This window comes from Cupressus sempervirens, chromosome 1, assembly GCF_028749045.1.
Source record: "Cupressus sempervirens isolate cs-2001-9-10 chromosome 1, ASM2874904v1, whole genome shotgun sequence".
Taxonomy (NCBI): Eukaryota; Viridiplantae; Streptophyta; class Pinopsida; order Cupressales; family Cupressaceae; genus Cupressus; species Cupressus sempervirens.
In genome coordinates this window covers 243185052-243206367 of record NC_143118.1, presented here as the reverse complement: position 1 = coordinate 243206367, position 21316 = coordinate 243185052, and the positions used below count along the sequence as shown (strand labels likewise).

The following is a 21316-nucleotide window of genomic DNA, read 5'->3' as shown; positions in this document are numbered from 1 at the left end:
AAAACTTTTTGCATTAAACTCCTAGTGGCTAAGGAGTCAGAGTACTTGGTTAGGTCATCATTTAAATTAATTTATAAATCAAAAAAAAAATCCAAACTTAAATTCAAGTCCCCCTGCACCAAGTACAAAGGTCAAATCGCATGGGAGGGCAAGCAAGTGTTTTTTAATACTAAATAAATCTAACTCCATGCGTTGACCTTGTAATGCTTGGGAAAGGGGCAAGTGAAACTCAACACATTTAATACTTCATACCCCCCACCCTACCTTTTTCCAAACGCATGTCTTGCATTTCATCTCGCTGCGTGAGGACAGGGGCAGGCCTACCATGCGCAGGCCTTGGGCAGCGCATGGGCAGGCCTAGGCAGTGTACGGGGGGGGGGGTGGTTGGTGTAGCTAGTGTATTTTGTTTTTTTTTAAATTTGTTTTTTTAGTATGTAAGTTGTGGTTAGGTTAGTAAGATTAGTTAGCATGTAGTTAGGTGATATTATATTTAGTTAGTCATAGTTTTTAGCTAGAATGTTAGTATTGGGTTAGTTATGTTAGAAGATAGTGGTATTATTATTATAGTTAAAATTGAATTTAGCTTTGGCATATCTTTAGTTAGTATTAAAATTATGATAGTTTAAATTTTTTATTTTTTTTAGTTATTTTAGTAGTATTTAATTTAGTTAGGATTTAAATTTATATTTAATTTTGAATAAGAGTGGTATTAAAACTTACTTAGATTTGTAGACGTTAGATAATATTAAGAGAGATAAAATGTTTTATGTTGGTATGGATGTTAGTATATTATAGTGGTTGATGTTAAAGTATTAAATTAGTTTAATTTAAAAAGTTTTAACTAGAAAATTGAATGTTTTAATTTAAAATAATTTTTCTAATGGTTATTAATCAATTTATACCAATGTAAATTAGTTAGATTAGTTGTAATATTGGAAATGTAACGTTGGACTTAAATCTCATCATAGTTAGAATAAGGTTTAGATCAAAATGTAGATTTATTTGAAATTTTTCTAGTCATAAATTTTTTTATAGCAAACACTAAATTAATTAATTAGATTGTATACGAATGTTGGAGAAAATTTGAAGGTTAATATAGATTTTGGACTAAAGATTTAAAACGTAAATTAGAATGAAGTTTAAAGAAGCTAATTAAAGTCATTAAGCCTGAAGTAAAAGATTAAGATTTCAATGACGTTCCAGTTACCAAGCCAAAAGAGGGACTAGCCAATTAGATCATCTTTAGGGATAAGTGGTTTATTTCTCATAATTAAATTGTATCATTAAAACAAATTGTTGGACTATGACTTAGTTAGTTAGATTAGTCATTTAATTTCATTAATGGAATTTCTTAAAGACTTTCAGTTCAACCAATTAATCTCTTTCTCGATAAGATCTAGCGGAGTCCTTACCTTGTTAATTGTCTATGGTAATCTTGCTTTTAGCTTCTTAGTACCTTTGACATTTTGGATCGTAAACCCCTCCGAAAATCCACTCCATTGTGGTTAAACATCTAAACCTTGTCGACTATTTTATTTTATTGGATCATAGTACTTTTACAAAAAAAAAAATTGTGTGTGTTTTGCCCGTTATATTCTGGACATGACATTTTGGTATCAAAGTTCATGTTTCAACACTAGGAACCTAAAACCATTATGCTTCTGAACTTAACTAAAAACTTTATTTGTGTAGGATGCATCTTGTTACACGGAGCAACTGACGGGGTAGAGGTCGTAAGGCGAGAGGTGGTAGAGTAGGACAGGAGGATGGACCTCCACCTCCACCACCACCTCCACCTCCGCCACCACTGAACTTGAACCAGGACATTATAGATGCACTTCATACCTTGATCGGTGTAGTTCAGTAGAGAGTAGGACCTGTAGTTCAGCCAGGTCAGCAAATTATAGTTGTGGAAGCAGAGGGACTCAGAGGAGGCAGACCCAGAGTCTGAGAGAGGACTAGGAGTTCCCCACCAAGATAGTTAGAGGGTCAGGGTGCATGAGGAAGAGTCAATACACCAGAGAGGACCCCCACATGACAAACATCCTAGACATATAGGAGATGATATCAGGGAATTGATTCGACTCAGGCCACCTTTATTTACCAGTTCCACTGAGGGGACAGTAGCAGAGGCATGGTTACAGAGCCTACAAAAGTGCTTTGGATTATGTCCATATGGGATTAATCTAAAGGCATGACTAGCAGTTCATCAGTTGAGAGGTGATGCCTCCAATTGGTGGCATCAAGAGGAGACCATTGGAGGAGTGAGCTTAGATACCCTCACCTGGGATTCATTCCTAGAGAGGTTCAGGGAGAGGTACCTGTCTAAGCATTTTAGGCAGAAGCAGATAGAGGAATTTCATTCACTACATCAGAGGGGCCTCACCATGGCTCAGTATGAGAGCAGATTTCTCAAGCTCCTTCCTTATGTCGAGTACACGAAGGACGAGAAACTGTGAGTGCATCGATCTATCATGGGCCTGAATTTCTCACTTCAGGGTCTAGCTCGCATGGCCTTTCCTACCACCTTCAGACAAGTTGTTGAGATGACACTAGTGGCAAAGGACACTCGAGGTAGATAGGAGTCACTGGATCAGTCTCAGAATTGAAACTCGACCCAGCAGAAACCCCCTTGGAAAGGGAATCAAAACTACATAGCAGGGTCCCCTAAGGTCCAACAGTCTCAGCAGCAGCAGAAACCCTCACAGGGTTATCAGGGCTCCAAGCCCAAGCAGTGGCATCCACAGGGTTCGAGGCAGGATCAAAAAGTATAGGCCCCATAGTCATAGCCAACAAAGACTCAGTAGTCTTCTAGGGGTGGATTCAGTGGATCTAGCAGGTCAGGAGGCCCATAGCAGTCTGGATCACAGGGTGCTCGATCCTATACACGAGGTCCATGTTACACTTGTGGTGGCATGGGGCATATTGCTAGAGAGTCTTCTCAGGGACAGTCCTTTAGTGATCAGAGAGGGGCTTTTTCAGAGCTGACAATTGGTGACATAGGCAGATCTCACAAGGTTTTTGCAGCGGTTGACAACTGCCAAGCCGAGCATCAGGCCATGATTATTGAGGCTACAGGTAGTATATGAGGTAGCATGGTTACTATTTTATGTGATTCTTGAGCTACTGATTCATTTATATCTCCTTTTGTCGTGGAGCGTTGCGGGCTAGTGGCAGTTAGTTAGGATGTCAGCTAGGAGGTAGAGTTAGCCTCAGGAGCCAGAGTGTCAGTTAGTTCTATGGTGCATAGTTGCCTGATTTAGATTGGAGACATGTCCACGATGTTGGATCTACGTATTACCCCTCTAGGTTCTTATGATGTTGTTCTTGGCATGGATTGGTTGTATGCCCATAGCGCTAAGATGGATTGTCGAAAAAAAGAGAGTGGAATGTGTGGATGGGTATGGTATCTCTAGAGTGATCCTTGGGGTGAAGAGACCCATATCCCTTCGTATGATTTTTGCTATGCAGCTTAGATGGTGCATGTGAAAGGGATGTCAGTTGTTCGCCATCAGCATCAGCGATAGGGAGGAAGATCCTGAGTGGGAGCCATCCCTTGATGATTTTCCTATTTTGCAGGAGTTTGTAGATGTATTTTCTTCAGAGCTCCCTGGTAGGCCTCCACCTAGAGCAGTGGATTTCCATATTGACCTTGTGCCAGGAGCAAAGCCAGTGTCGAGAGCAAGGTACAGGATGACTACTCATGAGCTTAGTGAACTTAAGATTCAGCTAGAGGAACTCTTAGAGAAGGGGCATATTCAACCTAGTGTGTCACCTTGGGGTGCACCAGTGATCTTCGCTAAGAAGAAGGATGGATCACTTAGGTTGTGCATCGATTATGGACAATTGAACAAAGTAACCATCAAGAACCGATACCCCCTTCCTAGGATTGATGACCTCTTTGATTAGTTGCAGGGTGCTCGAGTATTTTCGAAGACTGATCTCAAGTCAGGCTATCATCAGTTGAGGATTGTGGATAGTGATATTTCTAAGATTGCTTTTCGTACTAGGTATGGCCACTATGAGTTCACTGTGGTACCATTTAGCCTCACAAATGCTCCAGCTGTATTCATGAGCCTCATGAATGGAGTATTTTGTACCGTTTTGGATAAGTTTGTGGTTTTTTTCTTGGATGACATCTTGATATATTCTCGCGATGAGAAGGAGCATGAAGAGCACTTGAGTCAGGTATTGTAGAAATTGAGGGAGAACCAATCGTTTGGTAGCTTGTCGAAGTGTGCATTCTTTAGACCTGAGATACGTTATTTGGGTCATGTCATATTAGGTGATGGTGTCTCAGTGGACCCATTGAAGATTAGAGCCATCATGGATTGGTTGGCACCCACCAGTGTCACTGAGGTGAGGAGCTTTATGGGACTAAAAGGGTATTATCAACGCTTCATTGCAGGATTCTCTAGATTGGCACATCCCATCACATCTCTTCAGAGGAAGGGAAAGAAGTATGAGTGGACAAAGAAGTGTGATAGAGCTTTTCAAGAGCTCAAGAGAGCCCTCACAAGTGCACCAATTTTTGTAGTACCAGACCCATCTGTGGACTTCGTGGTGTGCACTGATGCATCTTTGGATGGTATAGGGGCAGTCCTTATGTAGGATGGCCAACCCATTTCCTTTGAGTCTAGGAAGTTGAAGACTCATGAACTCAACTACCCTACTCACGACCTAGAGCTTGCAGTAGTAGTTCATGCCTTAGTGAGGTGGAAACACTTTCTATTGGGTCATAGATTTGAGCTTCATTTAGACCACTAGAGCTTACAGTACATATTCACATAGCCGAACCTTAATGCTACCCAGAGAAGGTGGATGGAGCTCCTTTGTGAGTATGATTTTGATGTTCAGGACATCAAGGAGAAGGAGAATGTCATTGCGGATGCCTTAAGTAGAAGGTTCCATGAGTTATCATCTATGACTACTTGTATTGATTTGAGGGAAAGGATCCTTCAACACTTGGCAGCGGATGAGCTTTATTCAGAGGTTAGTCAGGTGGTGCGTTCTCAGAGACCCTTAGAAGGGAAGTATTCAGAGTATTCCTTGGAGTCCAACAGACTCCTGTGCCATAGAGGATGTATGTACGTACCTTCCACTGGGGAATTGCATGAGTTCATTATACTTGAGGCTCACAGAGCACCTTATGCAGCGCACCCCAGTTTTAAGAAGTTACACGCAGACTTGAGATAGTTATATCACTGGCTAGGCATGAGAGTGCAAATTGCTAACATAGTTGCGATATGCCTCGAGTGTCAGAGGGTGAAGGCAGAGCATCAGCATCCCGGTGGGCTCCTTCAGCCTCACGAGATCTCAAAGTGGAAGTGGGATGTTATATCTATGGACTTTATTGTTGGTCTTCCCTTGTTGTCTCATTGCCATGATGCCATTTTGGTGATAGTTGACACATTGACCAAGGTTGCCCACTTCTCTCCCATGCATACTACATATACATCACGGAACATAACGTTGGTATTTCTACGAGATATTGTTAGACTTTATGGCATTCTCCGTAAGATCATCTCCGACAGGGACTCTTTGTTCACCTCATCTTTTTGGAGAGAGTTGCGGTTGGCATTGGGCACTAAGCTCAATTTTAGTATAGTGTACCATCCTTAGACCGAGCGAGTGAATCAGGTTTTGGAGGACATGTTGCGTATGTACGTGATGGACCATCAGGTCAACTGGGAGGAATACCTACATCTTGTCGAGTTTACCTATAATAATGAGCACCATTCTTTCATAGGTATGCCACCCTATGAGGCCTTGTATGGAAGACCTTGCAGGATGTCGTTGAGTTGGGAAAGGATCGAGGACCGAGTATCTATTGGCCCTCAATTGGTTAAGGAGATGGAGCAGCAGGTGACTCTAATTAGACAGTGCCTGAGAGAGGCACAAGATCGACAGAAGAAGTATGTAGATGCGAAGAGGATAGATTGGGAGTATCAGGTTGGTGATAGAGTTTTCTTGAGGGTGCGGCCACATAAGAGTCTGATTTGATTCAGAAAGGGCTCTAAGTTGGCACCCCAGTTCATTGGACCATTCGAGATCCTAGAGAGGATAGGACCAGTTGCCTACCATTTAGCCCTGCCACCTAGCCTGTCATGCATCCACAATGTGTTTCACATTTTCGTACTTAGAGAATACATTTATGATGAGTCTCATATTATAGATTGGGATTCTTTGCAGGTGGATTCGGATTGCTAGTTAGCACTACAACCCATCTGTATTATTGCTCAACGGACCCTAGCACTTCGAGGTCGAGAGCTAGACCAGGTGAGAGTCCAGTGGGATTGCTACGATGAGGTTATAGCTTCTTGGGAGGATGCAGCGCAGATGCAAGCACAATACCCTTATCTTTTTGATGAACTCCAGGAGGAAGTTCATGCCTAGTGGGGGAGGATGTGAGGCCTCACCCCGACCCATCCTAGCACCGATGATACATTGTTATTTTGATACTCATGTTTGTTATGTCAGAATGTTATTGGATACATTAAACATTGTTAAGATATTTTTACGATGTGTGATGTTACTTCAGTTATTTGATTTTTGTCATTTAATGCTTTTAAATATGCATAACAATGAAGAAAATGTATGCAACACTAACACGTTTGGTTATGCAAGTTGAAAGGTTAGAAATATGAGTAGAATTAGATAAACAACTATTTAGTTGAGAAATGGATGCTTTAATTTATATAATTCCTCTAATATGTAATTCACATTATGCATGTGGTTTCGGACCTACTGATGTGTGCAATGAGTGTGCAGGAAAATTAGCCGAGACAACTCAACGGAAAAGCAGAGCTAAACTACTTGTGAATTTTGTGCTAATCTTATATATTGTAATTCTTTAAAGGTTGTAATTTGATCTTACTATTCTCCTAACCTTTAATTGTTCCAAAGAAGCCTTTAAAGGCTTAGAAACATTAAATTTAAGTACCCCTATGGGTAAGGGTATGGGTGGGGCTACTTTCCAACCCTTTAGCCTCCTAGGTTGACTCTTAGGGTCTCTTAAAAACTCTATTATAGGCTGATTTCGAAAATCGGTGGCTCTTTACTTGGGTTAGTGAAACCAAACCTCCATCTTGAGTTACTTGAAGCTTAGTGGAGTTAAGGACCATACTTAGGGGCATGTTTGGGGGAGATTAGTTTTTTGTCACCCAATCCTCTAGTTTTGGAGGAAGTCTTGAAGATTAAAGGGAGAAAGGGAAGCTCTTCTCAAACCACCATTGCCATAACTCTTTTTATGAAGGTAGGAGTTCTTCTCTCCATGAATGGTTCTTTATGTGTGTTCATGTTTTAAATCTTGCTTGAATCATGTTTGAGACATTGTGTAGATATGCATTTCTTGTTTGTGTGTTGGGGATGGATTTGGGAGGGATTTTATCTTGTTTCTTTTGATGTTATTCATATGCCTTTTTGGAATGTTGATTTTTTTTGAGAGGTTTTCATGGGGATGTTTTTGGCAACACTCACCTTTGCATAGGGAAAAAGTGGCCATGCTTGGGAAAAGGGCATTAGTTGGACCTCACTAGTGTAGATTCTCCTCTCATGGAGAGAGGAAGGAGAAAGGGTAGGGTGTATGGGCCCCTACTTGTCATCCCATACCTTGTTGTTATTGAGAATTCTTGAATGTGGAATAGAATGAAAATCCTTGTGGATATAGCCTCGAAAGGCCTTGTGAAAGAATGGAAGTTCTTGAAGTTTTAGCCCCGAAAGGGTTAAGTGAAGGTATGGTGATTGACTTCTCCTATTGAGAAAATTCACCTTTCCCCTATATTGGTCCATTGTTGGACCTATTGTGAAATCGGGTGGGAATGCGTGTTCATTTTGCTTATCTCCTTGTGTTGTTATCTCCATATTGGTTCTTGTCTCTTTCATGTTTTTCCTTGAAGCAATGTAGACATTTGATAGAAGCTCTCTTGTGGAATCCTTGAAGAAATCTCATTGAATTGTAATATTTTGTAAGTTGTAATTGATTTTGATGTAGTGGTAAAGACATTAGGTTTTCTTACTGGTTCTTTCCTGATGGAGCCTTGAACCAAGATGAATAATAGAGAAAAGAAAAGATTATGAAATTTTCCTTGCAATGCTCTCATGAGGTTCCAATTTTTTGGCATATGTATGTGAGAAATTAGAATGATAGATAATGTCTTGAATTGGGAAATTTTAAGTTTCAATTATGATAGTGAAAGACAATTGATGTTTGAAGTTTTCAATTCGATGTTTTGAATATTAGCATGTAATTTTAATTCTACATGGTGATCACCAAGTTATCACATTCATTGTTAAGCTTCATTAGTAATACAATTAAATTTGATAAGAATTATTCATCACCTTTTTGAATTCTGAATATAGGATCATAATTCCTTGTTAAGTTTCATAAAGAACAAAATCAATATGATTAAGAGGATTATATTACTTTGCATGCTTGTGTATCGATTTGATTAAGAAGACTATAATCCTTTGCATGCTTGTGTATCAATTTGATTAAGAAGATTATAATCCTTTGCATGCTTTTGTATCAATTTGATTAAGAAGATTATAATCCTTTGCATGCTTATGTATCAATTTGAGTAAGAGGATTATAACTCCGTATTGCCTCTAGAACTGTTTAAACTCATCTTGCATATCAAAGAACTTAAGCAAGAAAGCATGCCAACACTTAGTCAAAATTGGCTTTCAAAAAAATAAATGTGCACCTCCAGGTCTAGAAAGGCACTCTGGAAAATGTATGGAAGAAAATCTTATTTCCCTAGTTACAGAGAATATTCTCTGTATTATTCTCTTGGATTCAAATAAAAATCATTATTAAATCTTTAAAAAGAATATATATAAAACACTTTTGAAATCTAAATATTATATAGAAAATCTTGATGACATTTTTTCACCAATAAAACTTTTTGCATTAAACTCCTAGTGGCTAAGGAGTCAGAGTACTTGGTTAGGTCATCATTTACATTAATTTATAAATAATAAAAAAATCCAAACTTAAATTCAAGTCCCCTTACACCAAGTACAAAGGTCAAATCACATGGGAGGGCAAGCAAGTGTTTTTTAATACTAAATAAATCTAACTCCATGCGTTGACCTTGTAATGCTTGGGAAAGGAGCAAGTGAAACTCAACACATTTAATACTTCATACCCCCCACCCTACCTTTTTCCAAACGCATGTCTTGCGTTTCATCTCGCTGCACGAGGACAGGGGCAGGCCTTGGGCAGCGCATGGGCAGGCCTAGGCAGGGTACGGGGGGGTAGGTGTAGGTAGTGTATTTTGTTTTTTTTTATATTTGTTTTTTTTAGTATGTAAGTTGTGGTTAGGTTAGTAAGATTAGTTAGCATGTAGTTAGGTGATATTATATTTAGTTAGTCATAGTTTTTAGCTAGAATGTTAGTATTGGGTTAGTTATGTTAGAAGATAGTGGTATTATTATTATAGTTAAAATTGAATTTAGCTTTGGCATATCTTTTGTTAGTATTAAAATTATGATAGTTTAAAATTTATTTATTTTTTTAGTTATTTTAGTAGTATTTAATTTAGTTAGGATTTAAATTTATATTTAATTTTGAATAAGAGTGGTATAAAAACTTAGTTAGATTTGTAGATGTTAGATAATATTAAGAGAGATACAATATTTTATGTTGGTATGTATGTTAGTATATTATAGTGGTTGATGTTAAAGTATTAAATTAGTTTAATTTAAAAAGTTTTAACTAGAAAATTGAATGTTTTAATTTAAAATAATTATTCTAATGGTTATTAATCAATTTATACTAATGTAAATTAGTTAGATTAGTTGTAATATTGGCAATGTAACGTTGGACTTAAATCTCATCATAGTTAGAATAAGGTTCAGATCAAAATGTAGATTTATTTGAAATTGTTCTAGTCATCAATTTTTTTATAGCAAACACTAAATTAATTAATTAGATTGTATACAAATGTTGGAGAAAATTTGAAGGTTAATATAGATTTTGGACTAAAGATTTAAAACGTAAATTAGAATGAAGTTTAAAGAAGCTAATTAAAGTCATTAAGCCTAAAGTAAAAGATTAAGATTTCAATGACGTTCCAGTTACCAAGCCAAAAGAGGGACTAGCCAATTAGATCATCTTTAGGGATAAGTGGTTTATTTCTCGTAATTAAATTGTATCATTAAAACAAATTGTTGGACTATGACTTAGTTAGTTAGATTAGTCATTTAATTTCATTAATGGAATTTCTTAAAGACTTTCAGTTCAACCAATTAATCTCTTTCTCAATAAGATCTAGCAGAGTCCTTACCTTGTTAATTGTCTATGGTAATCTTGCTTTTAGCTTCTTAGTACCTTTGACTTTTTGGATCATAAACCCCTCCGGCAATCTACTCCATTGTGGTTAAACATCTAAACCTTTTCAACTGTTTTATTTTATTGGATCATAGTACTTTTACAAAAAAAGAAAAAATTTGTCTATGTTTTGCCCCTTATATTCTGGGCATGACAATTTCATTGCTTGGTCAAAGTCATCCAATAACTTTTCTATCAAGCTAAGAGATAAAATACTAGCATCTCATGACAATTGCTCAATTAAATGCTTTAGAGGAATGTGCATCTACAACCATTATGTATGTAAAATATTACAAAATACTATGACATCCATTTGAGAGTCAAACTAATGGTCAATTCTAACATCTAATTATGAAGACCTTTAAGTTTGCAATATAATTAATTAAATGGGTTAAGTTCATACAATTGTAAAGAAATTGTATTCTTAGGTTATAATATTGTTATTTTATATGATACTTCTTTGCAATTTGTAAGTTCCATTCAATTTTATTTATTTCTACCATATAGATTTTTCAAAGGGGAAAAAATGTAGTAGCTGATGCTTTATCAAGAAAAGAAGCTATATGTTCATTATCCACCATAAACAATGATTGGAAGGCCCACCTCCTAGCTGAATACTCAAAAAATGCACACAACTGACCTAGCAAGAGTTCATGTAATTATAAAAACTTAAAATTTGTTGTTATTCTTCAAGATTTGATCATCAATGCTTCCAATCAAACTCCATGAGCCTTCATTAGGGCATGAGAGAAAGAGTGACATTAAGAGAAGACAAGAAAGGATCATGGAGTTTGATCCCATGGGCATGAGAGCAGGAGTGAGAACAATAGAAGAAAATTGAGGATCATGGAGTTTGATCCCATTTATTAACAACAAAATATACACAATAAAATTCAAAAGAATACAAACAAATCATCCTGAGCTGTAAAAAAATCTTGATTTTATCTTAAAATTTGTTTCTCAACTTTGATAGCATACATTGTGGTTGTCTTTGTACTAGTCACCTATCAGTAGGGTGATGTCATCATTAGGAAAGGTAATGGAACAAAAAATCTATGCCTACTAATAAAATTAAGGCCTCCAAACCCTCTTGTTGCCTTGTGGAAGTAGAAATAATAGCCTATCTAATCTTTGACCTTGAACTTGTATGAAAAGTTCTTTCAAGGAGGAATGGGCAATTAAATCCAAAAACTCCATCTTGCCAATAGTTTCTTCTCTATTGTATCCCATTCTTGTTATAGGAGCATTTATGTTAGCACAATGCATACTCCAATAAAAGTGACTTGAAAATAATAGGATGTAGCATACTAGCATGTAGAAAATGGAGATTTAACTCACCATGATTAAAAAAAATGTTGATTTAACTTATTGGATACATTAACAATAATCTTATCATTTTTCACACTATCAATCTGAGGTCTAGGGAACTAGCCATTTATAAGAATACCATACAAGAACAACAATACTTAGAGTCATGTGTAGATCTGATTTTTTACTAAAGCAAAGAAAAGTCACCTAATGAGGAATAGCAAGAGGCCAATGGTACCATATGTAACCGTCCATGTAAATAATTTATATGGATATTTAGCAAGAGATGAACCAAATAATTATATAATGAAATAAATACACATGAACAATAAAGTGCCATAGAAATCCATTGATCTCTCACTCCTACTTCTTGACATTCCTACTGTTAGAGTAATGATTTGTTCTAACTTATTAATTAAATCACTTTGATTTAATTAATTAAGTTGCCTATTACTCTAGTTTTCTTAAGCTATCTTGTAGGTGCATATAATTAATATTTTATTAATTATATTGTGCAAACCTAGCTTTTTTAGGCTTTAGTTTCCCTTTTCGGGTTTCGTGATTCCTTTATAAGGATTCACCTCTTTGTATTTTATTGATTCACTTATTGGATTATATGAGATATTGCTCTTTGCATGTCCATAAGATGGATCTGGCTTTTTGGCCTCCTTGATTTTTCCTTGCCTCTATTCTTTGCTTCATCCATGTGACAGGTTTATGCATGCAGGTGTTCTTGGGAGATTAGTTTTTCACCTATTCTAACATGGTATCAGAGCAAGCTTGTTGCTCGTTGTTTGTGGTTTGTTGAAGCATTTTAGAAGCTGTGTTTCTCGGAGTAGTGGGAGACCGTAAGGACAAAAATTTTTTTGGAGCACTTTGGGCTCAAACGGACGCATCCATTGGATTCGGAAGGCCATTTGTAGTCAAAATCCATATAAAATTTGTCCATTTTGGACACTGTTGGTCTGGGAGGCAAATTTTTTTGTCCGAAAGGGCCGTTCGGCCCCCTGCATGCGTTTCGAGGCAGAAATTTAAAAAAAAATCGCAAAAAAAAATACTGTGGCATTTTTTTAAGCTGTCGCGGTTAATTAACCGCAGCGGAGCCGCTAGTGGTCACCGCTGACGGCCACCGCTAGCGGTTACTGCTGGCGGTTACCGCTGGCGGTCCGCCAGCGGCCCGCAGCGGCTCCGCCCCGCGGTGGCTCTCCTCCCTCCCGCCGCCCGACCGCCGCTCCACCGGCGATGGAGAGTTTTTTGTTTTTTATTAAAAAAAAAAATTTTTTTGCATTTTCAGAGACCCTGGAGGTTTTTTCTCCGTAACTTGAGCATACGGACGTATTTTTTCAATTCGAAAAATGCACCGAAAAGCTGGTTCTGAGACGGAGATGCTGGTATAGGTGTTTTTGGGTTTTGATGCATTTTGGTTGCCTGTTTTGGCAGTCAAATCTGAATGTTCTATTTTGCACTCCGGGAGGCGTATCTTGAGCTTCCGATCTCTAATTTTGGACTTCTTTATATCGCTGGAAAGCTCTTTCTATGCTCTTTCCAGTGATGCTGGTTGTTGTTCAGATTCTATTCCAAGCACATCTTATTCAGTCTTTTGCATTTTAGCATTCTGGTGGATGTCTTGATTGTTTCAGGTCCGGAGATTGATTTTGTTGCTTCAGTTGCTTCGTTTTGGGCTTTACCTTCTGTTGTTTCAGCTTTATGTCTTTTCTGATCATTATTGATATTCATTGTAAGCATTTTTATGCAACGCACTGAGATAAAGTGCCACTCTTGCATTTCAGGATCCTTTTCATCATTGTGATTCGTTGTACTCGCACTATTATATAAAGTGCCATGGGGGGGATAGTTGTTTGCCGCTTATAGGCCCTCTTTCTCTAATTCTTCATGCAGTGTCGATGACACGTGCCTTTATTTGTGTTTGTACCTCACTCTCGATGTGTTTGGCTCCTGTGTTGTAGGAGATTTTTGGCCCATCTTTTCAGCTGCCTGTCACCTCACCTGCCTTAAGGGGAGGTTATATTGCTGTTCTATGCTTCTTTGGTTGATGGTTCGTGCCTTCTATTTCCATGGAGGTTCTACAGATCAACATTTTGACAGAGTTTTGCAGTTCTTCATGCTTCAATGATTCTCTTCTGATCTCTTTGTTCCTTCTTCTGGAACATTCTTTGCTATCTCTTTTTGGAGTAGGGTTTTTCCCATGTGGTTTTCTCTATTTCTCCTCTTTATAGAGATTTTGTTGTGATTGGGTACCTGATCTGACCTTGTTGCCGGGACCCAATTCTCTTTCATAGCTGTGCTAGGTTAGCTTCCTCCCAAGCTTCGCTTAAGGGGGGGTGTTAGAGTAATGATTTGTTCTAACTTATTAATTAAATCACTTTGATTTAATTAATTAAGTTGCCTATTACTCTAGTTTTCTGGGTTATTAATCTTTTCAGATTCTAACATGGTATCAGAGCTTTGCTATGTGCAAGAGTAGATTTTAGTTTCCTTATTTGAGAGATTCGGGGGGGGAAAATAAAATTTATTGTATTTTTTTGAAAAATGAAGTATGCTCTTCTCTTGCATCTTTGGATGATCTTGAGAATCAGAAAAGTTTTGACAAAAACGATTTTTCTTTGGGGTTTCAATCTCAAATCTGACAACCAACTTGCATATTTGAAATTTTCAATCAGTTTTGCAAGTTCCACCATGCCATTGATGGACTTAGAAGTTGATCCAGCATTTGCATGTCATATTCTGGTTGCTGGGGTCATTTTTAAATTTTTGGAGCCATTTTTTACTGTTAAAGGCATTTGATTTACACTACAGCAACATCTTCTGTACATTAGCAAGAAAAACGCTTTCTGAGTTTTCTTCGCAGCCTCGAAAAACCATCTAGGTATCTTTTAGATTTTGCATGCAAGCTGTATATTTTACAGAATCGAGCATGCAAAGCTACAGCCATACCCCTCTCCGTTGGCAGTTGTAGATTTGAACGCAGTTTTCAAATGTCTCATTCTTGCTCATACGGACTCCGATTTTGATGATTCTTGTTATGAGCTTGGCTATTTTTTTGTGCTCTATCCATTAGTGGAGTTGTTTTTTGATTTTTATACATGAATTCTTCAAAAATTGCAGATTCTCAGTCGTGACTGTGCACAGTTCTCGTTTTGAAAACTTCAGAGGATCATAACTTTCTCGTACGACCTCGTATCGAGGCGATTCTTTTTTTGAAAGTGCATGATTTTTTGAGTAGATCATAGTGGTGTTATTTTTTTCCTTCATTATTGTGCCCAAGTTTCACTTTTAGCATATGCTCTTCATGAGGAGGCCTTGTCGGTTTTTCTTTCGTAACTTGAGCATATGGATGTATTTTTTCGATTCAAAAAATGGATTGGAAAGCTGGTTCTGAGACAGAGATGATGGTACAAGTTTTTTTGATTTTTTCTATAGTCTGGTTGCCTATTTTGGTAGTCAAATCTAGATGTTCTATTTTGTCTTCCGAGAGCCATATCTCGCTCATTCGGACTCTTTTCTGGGCTGGCCAGATATTGTTGGAAAGTTGGTTCTATGAGTTATTCAGTTGCAAAGGTCTTTTATCCAGATTTTGCTCCAGGTTCTTTCTCCTTTGAGTTTTGCACTTTCACACTCTGGCAGATTACTTGGATTCTACAGGTCCTGGAATCTCTTCTTCTGTTCTTTTGGCTCACTCTTCTTTCTGACTTCTGAGCATTGTATGCTTCTATTCTTTTGCATTCCTTTTTTTTGTAAACGCACTGAGATAAAGTGCCTGCTTTTGCATATCTAGGATCTTGTACACCTTGTGTTTGTTTATACTCGCACTCAGTTATAAAGTGCCATGGGGGGTCATGATGTTTTGCCATTTTGTGCTCATCCACCTTTGTCAAGTGAATTTTTCTTCCACGACATTAGCCCATGCAGTGTGTCAGTGACACCGCCCTTTATCATGTGCTTGTACTTCTATTGCACTATTGGTGTTCCTAATTCTTCTTCTTGCAGATGTTTTTGGCATTACATTTCAGTGTTCCTGTCACCCCTCTCCCTGTTCAGCATTATGGGGGGGTTCACTTGTTGTTCTATGCTTCTTTGGTTGATGGTTCATGCCTTCTATTTCCATGGAGGTTCTGCAGATCAACATTTTGACAGAGTTTGCAGCTTCATGCTTCAGAGATGCTTCATGCTCTTTTTTGTTCCTCTCTTTGGGACATTTCCTAGATTGGAGGCTTAGTTTCCTTCATCTAGCTATTTTTCTTGTATTGGGTACCTAATCAGACCTTGTTGTCAGGACCCATTTTACTGCTTTCATAGCTTTGCTAGGTTAGCTTCCTCCCAAGCTTCACTTAAGGGGGGGTGTTAGAGTAATGATTTGTTCTAACTTATTAATTAAATCACTTTGATTTAATTAATTAAGTTGCCTATTACTCTAGTTTTCTTAAGCTATCTTGTAGGTGCATATAATTAATATTTTATTAATTATATTGTGCAACCCTAGCTTTTTTAGGCTTTAGTTTCCCTTTTTGGGTTTCGTGATTCCTTTATAAGGATTCACCTCTTTGTATTTTATTGATTCACTTATTGGATTATATGAGATATTGCTCTTTGCATGTCCATAAGATGGATCTGGCTTTTTGGCCTCCTTGATTTTTCCTTGCCTCTATTCTTTGCTTCATCAATGTGATAGGTTTATGCATGCAGGTGTTCTTGGGAGATTAGTTTTTCACCTATTCTAACACCTACTCCTTTTCTCAACAAGATGGATGAACTTGTAAACTAAAAATCAACAACCTTTCTCTCATAGGAAAAAAAAGAAGTCTTCTTTCAATTACCATCCATTGAAACAAGGTAAAGAAACATGTGGATCAAATAATGTATATAAATCTTAATAAAAGCCTAATCTATATGACATGACATCATAAAATGGATGGATCTAAAATAAGCAGTCTAACTTACAACACCACATTAAAAAGATCCTAAATGAAAAAAAAACTACATAGCAAAATGTTTTATATCTTCCTCTATACGAAGGTTTATATACCAAATCTCAAATTTCTATTTAAATATACAAGGATCAAGGTCTAAAGCATGCCAATATGACCTTAATTAGGGATAATAATATTTTCCTTTATTTCCTTATAGTTGGTCTCTTTGTTTTCTCTTTGAGGGAATATCCCCTTGAAATTGGTCATGATCAGATTCTACACTCTTTACTGACATACTACACTTAAGCTTTGCATATAATAGAAAATTGAGAACCTTCTCTCCATAAAAATCATCTTTAGGACATATTTAAGAGAAGAATAGTCAATCATAGAGGATTAGGTCTAAGAGAAAAAAATCATTATATGTCATTCTTGGGGAGTTACACATGTAGAGTGATATGTATGCTTTTATTGTTGTCAAGCTCAACAATCATCTGAACTCTTTACAATATTTGTGACCATTAAAACCTACCCCACCAAAAACATGGAAATATCTCTCTAGGCTTGTAAAATTATGTATTTCCTAAGGAACTCCAAAATCTTATCCTCTTCATGCTAAATATTCATTTTTTCCAACACTACTTATTTATAACATTTCAACATTTTTTATTAGTATAATATTTATAGCATATATTGCTATCACCTTAACCATTGTGCCTTGTTGGTGTGAGTGCTAGTTTATTGTTTCCTACCAAAGAACTATGGGGTAGAGTTCATCTGTTGAACAATGATTAAACCAAGCATAAGAAGCCAATTAGCATTTACCAATTTCTAAAGCTTTATTTTCTTTTGTTAGCTATATTAGTGAAGTTGCATTTTGGCATTTTGTTGTTTTTCTTTGTTTCTATTGTAGAATGGTAGAAAGGATTGTAGGAAGGTTTTATACTTATGATGCAAGAGATCACACACGAGGTCTTGAGAAATACATTTTTGGGTTTGTATAGAACATAGATTAAAATAGGTTTATGTGGGATTTGATACATTTTTTGGCTGGCTCATGGAGTGAAAAAGAAGTTGCACATGACATTCTATCAATTTACCTACCTTACCTATACTATTTTATGTGTCTTCCTTATGCTTATTGTCTTTGTGCTTGCAGTGAGGATGTTCTCTTCTTTGTAAGTAAGCTATGGTCTAGTGTTTCTGGCTTACAAGATTGACATGACAATGCATTATCTTTTTCCTTTCTTCCTTACCTATTGGATTAGCAACCTTTTGGTAGGAAATTTCTTATTGTAGTGAATAATAGATAGTTGTAGACATCTTTTAGGGTTTTAACTTAGCAAAGCTTGAAAGCAATGTAGCAAAGAAGGAAATTGACTAGCTTTTATCAGTGACTGGAATAATTTTTGTTTCTTTTTTGGTCATAAATTCTGCTGGAAATATGGTTTAATCATTTTCTAAAAAGATGCAAACTCTACAAATTTTAGTTAAGTATTGCTAAATTTAGGGGTTTTATTGCTGAATGTGTGGTGTGGAGGACTTTGTAGTAGTCAATATTGTTTATGGAGAACATCTTGAGAGAAGAGATTAAGAAAATGATAAATTGGTAAAATCCCTCATAGTACATAGAGGAGAAGTTATAGCTTTCAATTCCCATATATGATTCCTAGAGGTGCATGCCTATGTTTACCTTATTTTTATATCTTCAAGTAAAACACCTTGACTATTAGTCTACATTATATTGCAACTTTTTATTGTGAATTTTCATATAGATTTATGTTTTTTCTTTGTTTTTTTTTTTAGGGGGAGGGGTATAGATAGCAATGTACAACCAATTGGAAGATTGATTATCTTTGTTTTATAAATAACTTCCATTAGAATGACATGATTAGTATTACTCTTAGTTATATATTACTAACTAAAGCTATTATTTTTCTTATTTGCAATTGACATCCTAAAGTCAAGTGGGCATAGAGGTTGGATAAGTTATATATTACTATTGAACTACTTGATGCCAACAATCCAAAAGAGAAAGTTTAACATGAGGGGAAGTTCTATTTCTCCTCAAGAGTTGTGTAAGATTAAGTATTCTAAGATTTTAATCTTGACTTGTTAGAAAAAGTGAATTTCAAGGTATGTGGAGTATATGTTGAATCTGGTTTGTTCTATTCTTCTTCACTTCAATTTTCTTGGTAAGATAAGTTATTTAAATGTGCATTCAACATATTTGAAATGACATGAGGGCTCATTTGTTTACTCTTGGTTATGATGTAGGGAATTCAAATCAATGTTGACTTGAGGAACATACTTCGTAGTATTGAAAACAAGAAAAATACATGGTGGAAGTAGTTGGTGAAGACCAAATTAAAGTGATTACCATTCTTGAAAGTTGATTGCAAAGAATGGATTTATGAGGATGAAGAAAATGGAATGTTATGTTTGAATCATAAACAAGATGATTTAAGATCTTTTCTTTTAAATAGGAATCCTACTTTATTTTCTATGTACTACTTTTGTGTTTTGGACGTGTGAATATATTGTATTCCAAAGATACATACATGAATTTGATCAGATGGACTTATTGGTATGTTGAATTATGTATTTTTAAATGGTATGTTGTTTGAAAGTTTAAAATTCATTGCTCTTACAGTTAATTTTAACATATGTAGAAAATAGGATTGCATGATGATGATGAAATTGACTTTAATGAGCCTAAAGATGAGGAGATTGGTAGCAAAAATCAGCTTGTTGATAAAAATTCAGGTATATGTCATTTAGGTTAAATGTGAGGGTGGTATTTTTTATAGGCACATCAGAAATCAAACCAAATTTTCTCTTTTTGTGTAATTAAAAAGTAGGTCAAGAAAATCATAAAGTAGATTCCAATAAGGGAAAGGCCATAGAGACTTGAGCAATCTTTTAGGTTATCTCAAACAAGGAAAATATGTCAAAAGGTAATAGGTGCAAAATATGCAACCATTTGACATTTTTATTTTCCTTCTTAGCATATGCTTATATGTTCTATAATTAATTTTATACATGAGGTAAGTCTTTATGTCTTTTTACAGGCCAAGATAGCATGTTGTTGGTACAAGTGATTCCCACTAGGATTTTCAGATATAAAAAATGAACAAATAGTTTCTTAATCTCTCGTTAGTATGTATTTTTTTATGTTTCCTTTTCATTATTCCAATCAATGGTGACTTGGATTTACAAGTGCAATGGATATTACCATTCCTTCTGATTAATTATATTACAAAAAAAATTTATTGTAGGAGAACATTGTGTGATTGAAAGGATTCAATTCACAAATGCACTTTGTCATATAGGACTTTGGTACAGATTTTTCTTAGTTATACCTTTATTAATGTGTGTGTAGGGTAGGAATATAGCAAATTAAACAATCTTGCTTCTCTTCTTTTGTCTATGTGGATATGGATATATGGTAGGATAACACTAGGTCATATATCTATTAATAAGTAGTGATAACAAGTTACATTTTGTTAATTGGATAAAGTGCTCATTAGAATTTCATTTTTACAAGGATAATGAATTAGTTTAAACAACATCCCATAATTCATTGGCTACTTATAGTTCTCTTCCTACAATTTTGAATTTGCACCTTGAGTTCATTTGTAAGTCAAATTATATTACATGTGGTATCAGATGTGGGTGCAATTGATTAATGGTTTTCTCTACACTAAGAAACACAAGAAATCTTACCTGGAACAACATTAATTTCATCAATTGTATTACTACCATTTTTGCTAAAAAATTAGTTATGTTTGCAAAAAAAATCTTTTGAGTCTTATGAGATTCAAATGGCTTATGCTACCAATTATTGTGGCTTTAGTTTTGAATTCCTTATATTCCTATCTTGGGCTCATTGATTGTCTGATCTTATTTACCACACAAGATAAGGCACAAGCACTTTGCCTAAAAATCTTGCTTATGGTAGAAGTCAACAACATGTTGCTTCCATCATGTTGTGATGGGCACTAACCTACCCCATCACCACACTTCTTATCATACCATTGTACTATTTCTATACCAAGAATTATGCTAAAAATACCAGTGCTTGAAGTGGAGGCTAAAGCCCAATTTGGTGGCATATAATTATAAACCTTGATATAGCCATGGTCAAAAACCAATACAATAAAATGATTTCTAATAGAGAAGCTACTTGTAGATTACATAATAAGGAATTCATGTTACCCCAGTAAAGTTGGTTGTGACTACTGATGCCTCTCTATGGTTTATTTTGAGTTTTGATTAATTCCAAAAACTCAATTAATCAAATCATTTGTACAATACATGTCAATGTATCTGGATAATTTTAAAAAATTCATAGTTTTCTTTTTTCACAATTAGGAAAATTTATAGTCTTCACTTGGGGTCATGATGATGGGGATGATCTTTATGCCATGATTGAGTTGTTGAATTTTCTTATTGGAGTTTGTATTTTTTGTCTACTTTCCTTGTAGTCTTTAGTATATTTTAGTTCATCTAGGGTGTATGTTTAGTTATGGTTAGTTGGATACTACCAAGTTTAGTAAATATAAATGCATTTTTTTATATATCATAAATTGAGCCTTACACAACATTTTAAAAAAATATTTTCCATGATGAAAGACCTCATCGCACCAAATATGTCCCAAGAAGTAGAGGACTATGCCTTGTGCCTTGCAAGTATTATCTACTCTTCATTGTGGCCAACAACAACAATGCCAATTTTTGGACTTTT

The 21316-nt window shown here is 36.0% G+C and overlaps 1 pseudogene; it reads right to left on the bottom strand.

The window, feature by feature from the left end:
* The window catches only part of LOC149577070 (ubiquitin-activating enzyme E1 2-like), a 60267-nt pseudogene extending 59918 nt beyond the window's left edge, over positions 1–349 (bottom strand).
* Positions 350–21316: the final 20967 nt, after the last annotated feature.